The following is a 13623-nucleotide window of genomic DNA, read 5'->3' as shown; positions in this document are numbered from 1 at the left end:
GATCTGCTTTGTTTCATTTGAATGCAGTGTTGAGACAGATGTTTGTCCAAAAAATGAAAACAGATCAGTTATTATGTTAGCGCATAGATTCCCAAACTGAAAATAAAAGTTCACAACAAAAAAATACTTCACTTTGTAGGTCAAATTAGTCACCCTCTCTCCGTATGGTAAAGGTCAAAATAAATCCCTCTCACTGTTGTGACTAGAGCAAGAGAAACTGATGTGAGGTGAGAATTTCAACTACCTCAGTGATCTTTAGCCTATTAGAAATTCAGCAAATTTATTACAATAGTAACAGAAAACGATATACGGCCGACACAAAAATGTTGATTTATTAATGGAAAATAAAAGCCAGAGATATATATTCAATAAAATATTACACACATTTAAGATTAGAATAAATCAGATCACTAAAAAAACCATTTCAATGCAAAAATGTGAACTCAATGAAACATGTTTAATACATGCTTAAAAGTTATTTCTAAAAAAGGAACTCATTTTTGTGTTTTGCTCTTTGCAAATTTTTTTTCTCTGAGATTATTGTTATTCAATTCCCCATTGAGTTGTAGTTTTCATAAGTTAGTTCTCCTGTTTTTGATTTTTACCTTTTTCTCAGTCTGAAGAAATGCCTCAGCTGCATTCTGCCTCAGCTGTTCTTCATTTTCCTCTGATTAGTTTGCCTGGTTCCTCAGTCTTCTTCTTCTTCTTTTCTATTATGGCGGATTGCAAGCAACTTTAAGGTGCATACCGCCACCTACTGTGCATGAGTGTGTAGCAGCATTTCTCTACCTCTTTTTAAATTCTATTTATTAATCTTGTGTTTTTAAGAAATGTAAACAGTGCTTTCCTTAGTCTATAAATATCTTTTATATTTCCTTCATTTCCTAATATTCCTTTGAGACTCCATTCTTGTCCTGTCTTTTTGACTATTCTTTTTAAATATTCCCTTTCGGTTTCATATATTCTACAGTTCATTAATACGTGTTCTACGTTTTCTTTCTCTCCACATCCTTCACATTTATCATTATTTTTCTTCCCTATTAAGTATAAGGTGTCATTTAAATAGGTATGACCTACTCTTAATCTGGTCATAATTATTTCTTCCCTTCTGTTTCTTTCGTTAATATTTGTTATTAGTACTGACTTTTGGATTTTATACAATCTTCTCCCTTTTTTTCCTTCATTCCATCTTTTTTGCCATTCTTCTATTTCTTTATTTTTGATGCATGATTTCCCTTCCCCTTTCCCAAAAGGAATTCTAATTGTTATTGCCATTTCTAAGGCCCTTTTTGCTAATTTGTCTGCTTTTTCATTTCCTTTAACCCCTTCATGAGCTGGTACCCAGCAAAACCGGACATCGGTACCACCTCTATATAATCTAAATAAACTATGTATTGTTTCTAATACTAGATCTTTTCTATTATTTCCTTCTCCCTGGATGCTTTCTAAAACTGCTTTAGAATCTGAACATATCACCACCCTGTCTGGTCGAACCTCCTCTACCCACTGTAAGCTTAGTATAACTGCCATTATTTCTGCAGTGAAAACAGATAGGTGGTCTGATATTCTTTTGGAGATGTTAATTTCAAACTCGGGTATATTTATTCCTATTCCCACACATCCTTTGGAATTTTTTGATCCGTCTGTGTAGATTTCAAGGTATTTATAATATGTTTCCCTTAAATATACATTAGTCTTTACACCTATTTCATTTAACTTCCAGTCTCTTTTCATTTTAAGAATTGTCATGTCTACATTAGTTTCAGGGAGTATCCATGGAGGGATGACACTTATTGGATTAATTTGAGCTATTTCCTTATCCTCTAGTCCGTATTTTTTGGTTAGTTTATTTATCATCCATCCGAATCCATTACTTTGGAACTTTGTATATTCCCAACAGTTTTTTATTATATTAGATGTTATGTTTTCATCTCCATTACTTTTGATTTTCATCCAATATACTAAGGCTAATTTTGATCTTCTCATTTCCAGCGGGGTTTCTCCAGTTTCTATTAGAAGAGCATTAATAGGTGTCGTTTTAACCACTCCTGTACATATACGTAAAGCCCTACTTTGAAGTCTGTCTATCTTTTGTAGTGTTGTTTTAGCTGCTGCTCTATATATGAAACTGCCATAGTCAATTATTGATCTCATAAGAGCCCTATATATGTTTAATAATGACTCTTTGTCTGCACCCCAGTTGTTTCCAGCCACAGCTTTAAGTAAATTTATGACCTTCTTACATTTAGTTTCTAGCTTTTCTATATGTGTTTTCCATGTATAGGACTTATCTATCCATAGTCCTAAATATTTAAAGTTTTTAACTCTTTCTATAGGTTGTCCGTATAGTGTTAGAGTTCCTGCGTCTACATTTCTTTTATTTGTGATAACCATAAAGCAGGACTTACTTGTTGATAATTTGAAACCCCATTCATATGACCATTTTTCTACTTTCTTAATTGCTTTTTTAATTTTTTCTACTATGAACTTTACGTTTTTTCCTCTCATCCATATGGTTCCGTCATCTGCGTATAATCCAGAATTTATACATTTATCAATGTCAGAAAAGATGTCATTGATCATTATATTAAATAATATTGGGCTGATTGCACTTCCTTGCGGAATCCCATTCTCTACATTAAGCTCTTTTGAATAATCATTTCCGATCTTAACTTTTATTTTCCTATCCCTCAGGAAATCTGCTACCCAGTTGAACATCTTTCCACCAATTCCCATCTGTTTGATTTTTATAAGTAATCCTTCTTTCCACAGTGAGTCATATGCTTTTTCTATGTCAAAAAATACTATAATCATTGTTTCCTTCATTTTCAGAGCTTTCTCTATGTCATTACATACTCTGGCTAGGGCATCCATAGTTGATCTTCCTGTTCTAAAGCCATACTGGTATCCTTTTATTAGTTTTTTATGTTCCAAAAAATATCCTAGTCTATTAACTATTATTTTCTCCATCCATTTACTTAGATGCGAGGTTAAGGCTATTGGTCTATAGTTGTTAGGGTTAGTAGGGTCTTTCCCTGGTTTATTAAATGGAAGTATTATTGCCCTTTTCCAGCTATTTGGTATTAGACCTTCGTTCCATATTTTATTAAAAAGTTGTAATATTAATTTCAATGTTACTTCTGGTATTTGTTGAAACATAACATAGCATAGTTGATCCTCCCCTGGTGCTGAGTTTCCTGTCCCTTTTAGTGCCGTTTTCATTTCCTTCATGGTTATATTCATGTCTAGTGATGACTTGCATTTCTGACATTTTTCTAATATATTTTTGTACTTTCCTAATTTTTGTATTTTCTGCTGTCTATGGGTGTTTGTAAGATGCTCTCCACTGTGTACTGCAGCAAAAGTCTCCCCTAGTAGATCTGCTTTGTCTTTATTTAATATTAGTGTGTCCTGTCCTCGAGCTAATGCTGGTATTTTAACTTCGTTTCTTTTCCCCGTCATTTTCTTAAACATTGACCAGACATTCTGTAATTTAATTTCTGAGCCTATTGAAGAACAATATTCTCTCCATGTTTTCTTTTTAGCCCCTTTAATAGTTCTCCGCGCTATTGCTCTTTTCTTTTTATATTCAATTAGGTTTTCGATTGTTAAATTTTTCTGTAATATTTTAAATGCTTTATTACGTTCTTTAATTGCTGTACTGCACTCATCATTCCACCAGGGGACTACTTTTTTCTTACCTTTGACTTTGATTTTTGGTATGCTAGACTTTGCAGCATTTAGGATGTGTTCTGTTATCTGTTTTGTGCATTCCTCAATGTTATTTTTTAGTGAGATCTCTTGGCTGGTTTTTTCACAATTATTTTTGAATTTTTCCCAGTTAGCTTTTTTAAAGCACCATCTTGTTATTATGAAATCTTGTTGCCTATTTATATTGTCATTAATTATTGTGCTTACTGGAAAGTGATCACTGCCTAGAGTAGTTTCTCTGTGAATATCCCATTCACATGCACTAACAAGACTGTTGGTTATTAATGTAATATCTAGACATGACATTGTATTTTTGTATATATTTATTCTTGTTTCTTTTCCATTATTTAGACATACCAGTGACCTTTCATCCATCATTTCTTCAATTATGATACCATTATGATTTGTTTTCTTGCTACCCCATAGCCTATTATGTGCGTTAAAGTCACCACACCATAGTTCTCTTTTATTTATATTTCCTGCAATTTCTGTAAATATTTTCTTATCTAGACTTTTACAAGGGTTGTAATAGTTTATACATGTAATATTTCCATACTTTCTTAGTTTAAATAGTTCTATATTTACACATTCTATATCTTTATTTATTATGTTTCTCTTATATGCTATTCCATCCTTAATTAGGGTGGCACATCCACCTCCACTACCTTTACTTCTGTCCTGTCTTTCTACATTATATCCTGGGATTTTAAATTCTAGGTTAGGTTTCAGCCATGTTTCTTGTATGCATATTATGTCAGGGATTATTTCTAAATCGTAAATATATTTTTTAAATTCTTGTCCATTGGTAATTAAACTTCTGGCATTCCATTGAAGAATATGAATACTTATTGTGAGAGTTTATTCCTGAGTATTCTCTGTCGTTTCTGTGGCACTTAAGATGGTGTGAATCTGGTCTGCTTGAATTTCTTTCATATCTAGGAATCTTCCTGCCGCTGTTACAATTGCTTTTATTTTGTCACTTTTCTTCTTCATTTGCACTGTGACATTAATAATGTGGCACATAAATGCGATAAAGTTTTCTTTTTTCACCACCATTGAGTTTTCATCCACTTTACATTTGTGTGAACATGTTTTTTGAATAATTGTTGTTGGTGCTATGCTTTGTCTTTGTTCATTCTGCCCTTGATTGGGACTCCAAATTGTGTTTCTTTGTTCCGGTTCTCCTGTTCTAATTTCTTTTGGGTCATTTTTCCTAGCTCTTTTTAAGGCTTCTGCATATGAGACTCTTTCTGTTATTTTGATTCTTTGAGCTACTTTAGCTTCCTTTTGTATTTTGCATCCTCCATATGCTGCACTATGTTCTCCTCCACAGTTACAGCATTTGATTTTAGCTTCTTTTTCACATTTTCCATATTCGTGTGGCCCTCCGCATCTTGCACACCTGAGTTTTCCTTTACATTCTTTTGCGATGTGTCCTATTCTTTGGCAAGCGAAGCATCTGAGGGGTTTTGGGATATATTCTCTGACTCTGTAATTCAGATATCCTAGTTGAATGTTTTCTGGCATGCGGTTTTCAAATTGCAAAATTACTGCCATTGTATCTTTGAGTTCTCCATCTCTTTTACTTTTAATCCTGGTGGCCTCTGTTAACTTTCCTCCTTTAATTTCTTTTTTCAACTCCTCCATTGATATTTCTGTTGGGACTCCTGATATCACTCCCCTCAGCCTTGCTAGGGACCCTGGAATATGTGCTTTGATTCTCTCCCCCATCAAGTTTTCCATTCTGATTATTTTTTGTTGTTGAGTTTCATTGTTGGCATAGATAAGCACTCTTTTGTTACTCATGATTCTAGCCGTTTTGATTTTTCCTATCTCTTTCTCTATTGCTCTAGTTAGTTTAATTGGGTGGATAAATCCTCCTTCTTGTTTAAATTCCACTATTGCTTTATATTCCACTTCTCTGTTCCAGTTGTTCTTTTCTCTTGTATTCGTACTGTCGTTAGTTTTTGTCTTTTTGTTGGTTTCTTCTCTGGCTTCACTTTCTTCCGACCAACTTCTTTCTCTTTCCTGTCTTTTCCTAAGTGTTCTTTTCATTCTTGCTGACCTTGATATTACCCATTCCATTTCGTTACCACTATTCCCTCCTGAAGTAGAAGCCATGCCGCTACAGTCAATGCACAGCTTATGCAATCCACCAAATCGCTCCTACCGTCTTCGTTTGTTTGTTTGCTTGTTAGCTTGTTGCCTCCGTCCGTCCTCCCTCCTTCCGGGCGACCGCAACCTGGTTCCTCAGTCATTTTCCATCCCTTCCTTTATATTGAAGATCCTGTTTTTTTTTGTTGTTGTTTTTTTTATTGTGTGTTGCTGGATCCTTCTATTACAATGCCTGCCTACCTGTTGCATTCTTTCTGTAAGTTCTCACTTTCATTAAAATACTTTAGTTTGTCTCAACATTTGGGTCCTTGCAAACCAAAGACATGTCAGTTATTACTTTAAAAGTGAGAATCATTGAATGGATATTCTAATTTATTAAATGCCAAAAGAAAACATTTGAGAAACACCTTAAATAAAGGTTTTGAATTCAAGTTAAAAAGACTAAAACCCGAGCCTGCAGACAAAGATGTTAGTAGTTTGCAGACTGTATGGCTACTTGCAGCCTGAAGTGATCCAAATCAGATTTTTCCCCTCCTTAATGTGACCTGTATCTGATCTTTTCATGACACTCTGAACAACACATATCAGATTTTTTTTCCTAAATGCTATTCTCCCATCGGCCATTAGTGACACCAAATACACCAATATACATTTTTCATTTTTGTTTAAGGTGAAACAACTTAAGTGACATTGGTTAGTAATATTTCTTCTTTCCTAGCATAACCTACTGACTTGGTGTTATTCCATCAAACCTTAATGTCCCAAATTGTATTATTTTCTTCAATTCATCATTACCAGCAGTATCTAGATGTAAATGTTACCTTAACATTTCTGAAAATTCAATTTCCTTAAGAATGAGATAGAATTTCATTCTTTGCTTCAGGTTATTTTAATTTACTGGCATGTTTTCAATTCTACATTTAGCACAGTCAGTCTCATCTCTAAAGAATAACTTGTAACTGCATGGACATTTATTGCTGCTTAAGTATTTTTAAAGTAGGTGTAAAACATAGGTATGCACGATTCCCACTTACCTACAAATGTGTTCCATCAGCAGCTGAAATATTAGAGCTGACTGACTTGAATATATAGCACATGTAGCAGTACATTTACTTAAGGTTTGGATCATGGTAGGGCCACAGAGAAGCATAGAAATAAAGTTTATTATTCATGTCAAAGTGAAACAAAAAATGTAAGTCTCGCGAACTGTTCACAATATCCACTTAGGTGATTCAGTGTCCTCTAGAGTCTTTTGATGGATGTCCATTGATTAGAAACTCCTGTCTTATCTCAATTTCTTGGGCAAATTGTAAAATCTGTCAAGTTATAAATTGTTTGCTTTGCTTTAATAGTCACTGAAGCACCAGAGGAGCAGTTATACGTTGATGTACAACAGAGTTGCACAAATTCAAATTAAATTTACAAAACTGTCCATTGTGTTTCTATGTGGATAGGGCTGAACACACAAAAAAATCACTACTTTATATTACTTTGCTCATGTTTCATTTTCTTTCTCGTATAAAAAAGGAAGTATCCTCCAAAGTTCTGTCAAGGTAGTTCAAGATGTACTTTTTTTCCCTTGCTTGGCTCCAATAAATTGGGTCAAACTCATGACAGCTGGAAACTTCTCTTAGTATAATGAGGATCCAGAGGCTCTCCTGTTGTTCCAACCTGACATTACTGTGGCTGTGTTGTGGTTCAGGTTCATCCTGTCACGCTTAGCAGGGACTAAGGATTGTTAAAGCAAATGGAGAGCTTATTTAAGCAGATGAGGGCGGTATTATAAATGACAGGTACATGGTTTTCTTAATGTCGGGACATCATGGGGCTCTCTTTGTGCACCCTGCCTGCTAAAACTACATTAGCGTCAATGTTTCACCTTGAGAACTTGTACACTGTCAAAGTGGTTTTTGCAGAAGAAGCTATTAGTGCAGTCGTTAATTAATGTCACTCCCAGTTAATGAAGGAAGCTTTCAGCACAGCTTGGCCTGTCTCCAAATAAATAGAGGCAAATAACTGTGCTGTGTGCACGCACATAGAGCTGAACTCAAACTTTTGTCTTGTGCACCTGCTTACTCAGGCTTTTTGGATTATTCCAGTCATTTAATTCAGACAGGGTTAGCTAAATTAAGGTATTTAGGCTTTATTGTAGGATGATTGGCTTTGTGACCGTGGGGAGGTACCACGCATTGCTTCTCCTCTGCTTTGCTCTGCTTGGTGCCATCCTGCACCTCAAATTTAATGCACTGCAGACACTGACTTTTGCCCACATTGCATTGGATTGTGTGGTCGCCTGGTGTTCGAGGATGCCGAGCTGACCGCAGGGTTCACAAAGCGACCTGGGCTGTCCACATAACTGAAAATATCTGAAGGCCACGCTGATGACCGGTCCAGGATTTGCCCACCTCTCTGGTGCTTTCAGCTATATTTAATTACCTGGTGCTCATGTCTCCCTCATTTCTGATGCTGCCCTGGGTAACTACCTACATGGTGCACATAAAAGTTCACTCCTAGCTATTCTGGTGAAACTCCATCTGGGATAAAAAAAAAAAAAACAAAAACAAAAAAACACAGGCACTGAAAAAAAATGGCAGTAGCAGAATCCTGATCATCATATAGTAATTTACTGTACCTTAATGTTTTGAAGTTTCCAGGCATGCAAGGAAATAATTTAATCCTGAAGCATCAGACTGGAAATCTGTATCTGCAAACTCCTAACGTCAAGGACCGCTGACCAGTATTGAGGACAAAAAAGCTGATCAGGAAATCCTTTTTTTTTAAATTAATTAAATTATTTATGTAACAGTGTCGATGGATTTGGTGTAAATCATCAAATTTCTTAGTTTTTTTTTCTTTTCATTTGTGACATCTTATCTTTTATTCCTGAGCGATTCACAGTAAAATTCTTATTTTAAAGTAGTTTGCAACTTTTAAGCGTCAGCATGCAACCCTTACCGAGAGAAAGGCAATGCAAGTCTTTTAAATAAAACAAAGTGTCAGGAAAGTTTAGGGAAAGTGTTAAAATTCCAGACCGTAAATTGAGATCGGCCCAGTTTCCTGGGACTTTAAATTATTTAACCGATGTCTTTTCTTGGGATCGCTTATCTCAGCTTTAGGTTTAGATTCCTGCTCTGAGCAGAGCTGTCTTCTGTCTCGATTTCTAATGAAAAAGGGAGGGAAAAACAAGTGGTAACTTTAAAAAGATAATTGAGTCATTTTTCAGTGTGTGCAAAAAGAGAATTGTAATAAACTACTTCAGCTCACTGCATCTCTTATTTTAGTCCCTTCACGGATTAATAAAATATAACACACTCCCACACATACTTCCAGAGAAAAACTTTCCAACTCATTAAAGCTCTGAAGCGCTCAGGGTAAAGAGGACGGAACCCTTTCGGGAATATCACAATTTAAAAGACGATTTACAAAGTCGCTAAAATTTTCAACAATTTGATCACGTGTCGTAATCGTTTCCAAACAAAGCTCATTGAGTCCGTCTTGTCACGCTGCTTCTGGCATGTCCTGCAGGTCACATAGCATGCTGCTGCTGCAGGCTGGCTGTGAGGGGAGGCTGCCACCGTGGAACGCTGGCTCGATGTCTGGCTGCTATTAGAGTTCAGTGTTCCAGTGAGCGGCCGCCGAGAATGGACACAGAATAATGTATGAAGAGCTACTTAGTCCCATGTAAAAGTGCTGCAGAGGAAGCTGGGGGTGGGTTGGTGATAGTTTGTGTAATAAAAGCACAATACAAGATTTGAAGTAGCAATTGGTAGGGTTCCCTTTGCATGAATTACTGCGTCAGTGGTGCCGTAAAGGCGGTCCGTATGCTGAAGTGTTAAAGAAGCACAGGTTGCTTTCAATGTGGCTACTTCGGTTTGTGTATTTCTGAGCCTGTTGTCACTTCTTTTCCTCCATGTAGCACCTCATGTTGTCTGAAAGGATCCAGTTTTATTTGTCAACCAAGCACAGCCACAGTAAATGTCATTAAAACTTTTTTTTCTTTGGTACTAAAAGAAGTTTTAATGGCCTCACTGCCGCTGGGTGGACAGGAGGCTGGTCCTCGGGGAAACTCAAATCAGCATCTCCATAAGGTGGTTTTGACCATAAGGTGGTTTTGAGTGATGCTGTAATTTTCAGAAAAAGCTGAATTTGGGGTTTCATTTGCTGTAAGGCATAATTTTTAAACTCAACAGAAACACAGCTTAATGGACCTTGCCATCTGCGTAGCAAATCTATACATGTTTTGCTTTGTAAAAAAAAAAAGTTCCAATTTACTTGGATGGTCCTTCATTTCTATGCCTTCCTCTATTTTGAACCTACCTTTGTGTTTCAGTTTTTAAAAAATATTTTTGCCTTAGTTTTATAAAAAATATGAAAGTTCTGTGCAAGTTTTGAATACTACTAAGAAGTATTTCTTCAATCAGATGGTGGGCATGTCGTATATTCACTCTCTGCGTCTCCCTCTCAGCGCATATGTAATCTTCATGTGCTTTCAAAGATTTGTAAATTCGTTCCATTATTAAAATGTCTGGGGTAATTAGGAATATAATTCACTATAATCAAGTCCCTGCGGATGTTTCATGTACCATGATAAACACCGCTGAGCAGAAAAATGCAATATTGTGGTTTATTCACAGGGGGAAATAAAGCCACAGATTCGGTTTGATTGAAAGAACGCACACGCAGCCGTGTTCATAAAGAAGAGTGAAACAATTGTTGTTGATGAGGAGTTTGATGAGGCAATGAAAATCAATAGCTGGGATATTATGTGGAAATGGGCAGTATTGGAATGTAGATTGCATAGTGACAATTTTGCTTTGTTTGAGTAGAAGGTATTGGAGGATGACTCGATGTTTAAATAAGTTATATTAGTTAACACTGTTTAAATACTGACAACTTTACAACAGTTGTAATCAATAAATTTGAAAATGTGTTTCTATGAGACACACTTGTCAAATTAAAAGTATCTTTCTGTATAAAAATGTTTTTTTTTTTAGTTTGACATAACTTTAAATGTTTTTGTCAGCTTTAGGTAGAAAATAATTCACAAGAATAAAAGCTTGTTTAATTTACCCATGTAATGTTTCATTTAATCAAGTTACTCAACAAATACACTTTTCAACAATATTCTAATGGATTGAATGTAACTATATATTTAATATATATCTTCATATATTTAAGTACAAAATACTTCTCATTCAAGCATTAAATTGCAGATCTTCATTGCAAAATGAAGTGTGAATAAACGACTACAAGTTCTGCCACTGCTGGTAAAAGTTGTTTAAAATAGTTTGAATTGTTCTTTTATTGCAGAAGTATATTCTGACACTGTAAGATAAGAAAAAAAAGGCTTTGTTTTGAGTGACTAAAAATCCAGTCCGATTGTTTTTAACAAAAACCCCGGTGTGTCATCTACTGGGAGTGTGTTGAAAGGAAACCCTGAGCAGAATTTGATTTGGGAGCCCACCGGCCAAACAACACAGTTCTGCGTGATTGTTCGCAAATGGTGTATTTAATGGAACATGTTGCAGAGTTAACTACTGAACCCTAATGAATTACATGAATTAAAAATGTGAGAAACATGCCAAACAGCATTGATAAACGAATGGCACAAGGGATAAAATGCTTCAGAAGGAAAAAGCTGCAAATGAATAGCTTCGATTATGTTATTTCTTAAACTTATTCATCTGCTCTTAGTCATATCTGAATTGAATTGTTTCAGTGCAAACTCAGTGGAGCTGGGAGAGATGGTAAACCTTATTTTTGTTATACTTATACATGGAAAGGTTGTCAATTCTGTTGTCAAAAACCCCCCAGCAATGTACTGTTTTCAATGTTTTATAACACTTCAAAAATATTGCAATCGACAGTATCCCTTTATTCCATCCAAAGCAACTGTCTGAAAATAAGATAGCAAAAATAAAAATGTTTAAATTCTAATTAGTTGAGGGTTTCCCTGGACAGTTGAGAAGCAATAAGTGTTAAACAGGAATAAATGTCATCATTAACATTTGCTCAACAGATGCATTGATCGCTGAAGAGATTCGCCTTTTTTACTTCTGATTTATGCGCGCCGGGAAGGATGGAGACGTTTATTTCTCCCAAAGTGTGGGCAATGTTTTTTTTCTCTTTTTTTAATTCCACAATGGGGTTTTTTTTACCCTCACCAAAGCAACCCTGCTGTGAAATCCATCTATTAGTTTCAGTATTTGAAGAACGACTTTGAGATTGGCTTTAAAAATCAGGAGGGAAAAGTGCATCGCTTTTAGAATTAGCTTCTAAATTGGTCAATTAGGCCCATCTTTCGGCTTCAGATAGCCCCGCAAAGATGGCTGCTGTTCATGATTATTTCATGCTCTCTTATTTGGACGCATGAATTATGCAAGAAATGTCATAAGTCCAAGAGGTGGTGCTGTGAAGCCTTTGTAAGTGTGGAGAGTGTGTGTTAGTTCAAGCAGTGTGTCTCGCCACCTGCTGAGATGAGTGGAGGGGATGAGTGTGGGGACTGAAAATGCGTGCAGGAAGGAAGCCACTACTTAAACCATGAGTTTCCAAGACTTCGGAGTGGGTTTGTAAGTTGCAGACACAAACAAGCTCACAAAGGGCCATGCACGTGTCAGCAGAAGCAGACGTGTGTGTGTATGTGTGTGTTTAATAATGGAAGAGCTTCCCCTCTTTCTTCTTTTGTGTCCCAGGGATTACACAGCAGTGTCTTGAAGCTAGAGCTCATTCGCTCCCACTTCCTAAAATATGCACACTATTTTTCTTCTTTTTTTTTCCCTTCGCAGATTGCATGCTTATTATCTGCAGCTTTGTTGTGTTATTTTAATACAACTTTCCCACTAAGGGTATGCCTGGAAAATGTGTTTTAAAACATCTTATACTGTGAAATTATTCTCATTAGACTAACATATTTTGGAAAGCAATAATTTCCATGCATGTCTGTGAAACTATAACGCGCCTTCCTGATGTTACTGGCAGAACATTCACTCACTCGACGTTGGAAAGCAGCAAACAAATATTAGTTTCAGGCTCTTTCCAACAACCGTTTGTAAGTCAACAAAATCGGTTTATTTTTCTGGTAAAAAAACAAAACAAAACAAATTTATACATGTTCATGAGTACAAAAATACTCTGAAAATATTATCTTCACAACTGCATTTAAAATATAAACTGTAAGAACAAATATTATTATAACCAAGCTATTGCTCCTAAAATGATGTCATGCTGCCCGAAAAGGAGGAGATAACTTGATGATTTATGTTTTCTTTTTTTTTTTTTTTCACCACTAGAAGAAATAAGCAGTTCTCCATAGTCTGCAAGGGACTGATATCTCTGTATACAGACATGGCTTTTGGGCTCTTTAAAAATTTGATTAAAAATCTTACTTTAATGTGATTCCCAATTGATCGTTTGCATATTCGATACATTAGAACGTGCAATCGGGTTTGTTTGTCAGACTGAAGGAAGGAAAATGAACCATTTGAAAATAACTTGTAAGCAAGTGCATGCTTGTCATTAAATACACATCTCTATACTAATATTTTTTTTTCTATCAGGCTGCCATTTCAGACTGTATTTCAGTCTTAAAAATTTAAGACGGAATTGCACATACAACCTTTCTAGCTTGGATTTTCTATCACGTATGGCTAATGAAAACAACATTTAATGTTTTCATTAGCCATACGTGATAGAAAATCAGCATAATTAATGTGTATAATTGCCTTAACTGTGTTTCAATCAATGAACTGAGTTATAGAAAAAAAAAATTTCAATAATGTTCTCATTCATTAAATATGT

Source organism: Poecilia reticulata, chromosome 15 (genome assembly GCF_904066995.2).
Source record: "Poecilia reticulata chromosome 15, P_reticulata-male-v2, whole genome shotgun sequence".
Lineage (NCBI taxonomy): Eukaryota > Metazoa > Chordata > Actinopteri > Cyprinodontiformes > Poeciliidae > Poecilia > Poecilia reticulata.
The sequence above is the reverse complement of the archived record's forward strand: the minus strand, read 5'-3'. Positions refer to the sequence as shown.